Raw genomic sequence first — 3,385 nt, forward strand, 5'->3', positions numbered from 1 at the left:
CTTGCTTGCTCCATCCTTTTCTTGGTGATGGGCTTATCCTCTTCAATGAGGATGTCTCCTTCTATGATAACTCCAGCTGAGTAACATAGATGGCAAATAAGGTGAGGAAAAGCTAGCCGTGCCATGGTGGAGGGCTTATCGGCTATTTTGTAGAATTTATTGGAGATGACCTCATGAACTTCTACTTCCTCTCCAATCATGATGCTATGAATCATGATGGCCCGATCCACGGTAACTTCAGATCGGTTGCTAGTGGGAATGATGGAGCGTTGAATGAACTCCAACCATCCTCTAGCTACAGGCTTGAGGTCCAGTCTTCTTAGTTGGACTGGCTTGCCTTTGGAGTCTCTCTTCCATTGAACTCCTTCCACACATATGTCCATAAGGACTTGGTCCAACCTTTGATTAAAGTTGACCCTTCTAGTGTAGGGGCGTTCATCTTCTTGCATCATGGGCAAGTGGAATGCCAACCTCACATTTTCCGGACTAAAATCTAAGTATTTCCCCCAAACCATTGTGAGATAATTCTTTGGACTCGGGTTCATACTTTGATCATGGTTCCTCGTGATCCATGCATTGGCATAGAACTCTTGAAAGATTAAGATTCTGACTTGTTGCATGGGGTTGGTTAGGACTTCCCAACCTCTTCTTCGGATCTCATGTCGGATCTCCGGATACTCATTTTTCTTGAGCTTGAAAGGGACCTCAGGGATCACCTTCTTCTTTGCCACAACATCATAGAAGTGGTCTTGATGGCTCTTGGAGATGAATCTTTCCATCTCCCATGACTCGGAGGTGGAAGCTTTTGTCTTCCCTTTTCCTTTTCAAGAGGATTCTCCGGCCTTAGGTGCCATTGATGGAAATGGGAAAACAAAAAGCTTATGCTTTTACGACACCAAACTTAAAATATTGCTCGTCCTCGAGCAATAGAAGAAAGAAGAGAAGAAGAAGAAGAAGAGAATATGGTAGAGAGGGAGAGATGTAGGTTCGGCCAAGGTGAAGAAGAGGGGGTTGTCTTGTGTGAAAATGAAGTAGAATGGAAGGGTATATATAGGGAGAGGGGAGAGTGAATGTTCGGCCATTTAGGGTGGGAATGGGTGGGAAAATGTTTTTGAATTTTTTAAGGTAGGTGGGGTTAATGGGGAAGAGTGGATGGATGTGAGTGGTGAGGGGGGTGATTGGGAAGAGAGATTGAGGTGATTGGTGAAGGGTGTTGGGAAGTGTGACATGGGGAAGAGTAATTACAAAAATAGGATTAGGAGGTAAGGTGGGAATATAGTAGGTGGGGATCCTGTGGGGTCCACAGATCCTGAGGTGAACCTGTGGGGTCCACAGATCCTGAGGTGTCAAAGAATTCCATCCCTGCACCAAATAGGCATGTAAATTGCCTTTGCACACCATTCTGGCGTTTAAACGCCGTGTGGTGCACATTCTGGGCGTTCAATGCCCATGTAAAGCATGTTTCTGGCGTGAACGCCAGTTTCATGCTTGTTACTGGCGTTCAGCGCCAGCTTTTCCTCTCTAGGCACATTCCTGGTGTTCAGCGCCAGAATGTTGCTTGTTTCTGGCGTTCAGCGCCAGAATGATGCTCTGTTCTGGTGTTGAACGCTGGCCAGATGCATCTTACTGGCGTTGAACGCTAGCCTGTGCTTCCTCCAGGGTGTGATTTTTTTCTTCTGCTGTTTTTGATTCTGTTTTTAATTTCTATGATTTTTTCGTGACTTCTCATGATCATGTACCTAATAAAACACAAAATAACAATAAAATACAATAAAATAAAATTAGATAAATATAATTGGGTTGCCTCCCAACAAGCGCTTCTTTAATGTCAATAGCTTGACAGTGGCTCTCATGGAGCCACAAGGTGATCAGGTCAATGTTGTATAGTCCCAACACCAAACCTAGAGTTTGGATATGGGGTCTTAACACCAAACTTAGAGTTTGGTTATGGCCTCACAACACCAAACTTAGAGTTTGACTGTGTGGGCTCTTTTTGACTCTGAACTGAGAGAAGCTCTTCATGCTTACTCTCTTTTGTCACAGAGGGATAGCCATGTGCCTTAAACACAAGGTAGTCCCCATTCAATTGAAGGACTAATTCACCTCTGTTGTCATCTATCACAGCTCCTGCTGTGGCTAGGAAAGGTCTTCCAAGGATGATGCAATCATCCTCTTCCTTCCTAGTGTCTAAGATTATGAAATCAGCAGGGATGTAAAGGCCTTCAACCTTTACTAACACGTCCTCTACTATTCCATAAGCTTGTCTCAATGACTTGTCTGCCAATTGTAATGAGAACAAGGCAGGTTGTACCTCAATGATCCCCAGCTTCTCCATTACAGAGAGTGGCATAAGATTTATCCCTGACCCCAGATCACACAGAGCTTTTTCAAAGGTCATGGTGCCTATGGTACAAGGTATCAAAAACTTGCCAGGATCTTGTTTCTTTTGAGGTAGAGTTTGCTGAATCCAGGTATCCAGTTCACTAATGAGCAAGGGAGGTTCACTTTCCCAAGTCTCATTACCAAACAACTTGGCATTCAGCTTCATGATAGCTCCTAAATATTGAGCAACTTGCTCTCCAGTCACATCTTCATCCTCTTCAGAGGAAGAATAGTCTTTAGAGCTCATGAATGGCAGAAGGAGATTTAATGGAATCTCTATGGTCTCTATATGAGCCTCAGATTCCCTTGGATCCTTAATAGGAAACTCCTTCTTGCTTGAGGGACGTCCCAGGAGGTCTTCCTCACTAGGATTTTCATCCTCCTCCTCCCTTGTGCATTCGGCCATATTGATTATATCAATGGCCTTGCACTCTCCTTTTGGATTCTCTTCTGTATTGCTTGGGAGAATACTGGGAGGAGTTTCAATGACTTTCTTACTCAGCTGGCCCACTTGTGCCTCCAGATTTCTAATGGAGGATCTTGTTTCACTCATGAAACTGAAAGTGGCCTTTGACAGATCAGAGACTAGATTGGCTAAATTAGAAGTGTTTTGTTCAGAATTCTCTGTCTGTTGCTGAGAAGATGATGGAAAAGGCTTGCCATTGCTCAGCCTGTTGCGTCCACCATTGTTAAAGCCTTGTTGAGGCTTTTGTTGATCCTTCCATGAGAAATTTGGATGATTTCTCCATGATGAGTTATAGGTGTTTCCATAAGGTTCACCCATGTAATTAACCTCTGCCATGGCAGGGTTCTCAGGATCATAAGCTTCTTCAGAAGCTGCCTCTTTAGTACTATTGGATGCATGTTGCCATCCATGCAGATTTTAAGAGATCATGTTGACCTGTTGAGTCAACACTTTGTTCTGAGCCAATATGGCATTCAGAGTATCAATTTCAAGAACTCCTTTCTTCTGAGGTGTCCCATTATTCACGGAATTCCTCTC

Source organism: Arachis stenosperma, chromosome 5, assembly GCF_014773155.1.
Source record: "Arachis stenosperma cultivar V10309 chromosome 5, arast.V10309.gnm1.PFL2, whole genome shotgun sequence".
Classification (NCBI taxonomy): domain Eukaryota; kingdom Viridiplantae; phylum Streptophyta; class Magnoliopsida; order Fabales; family Fabaceae; genus Arachis; species Arachis stenosperma.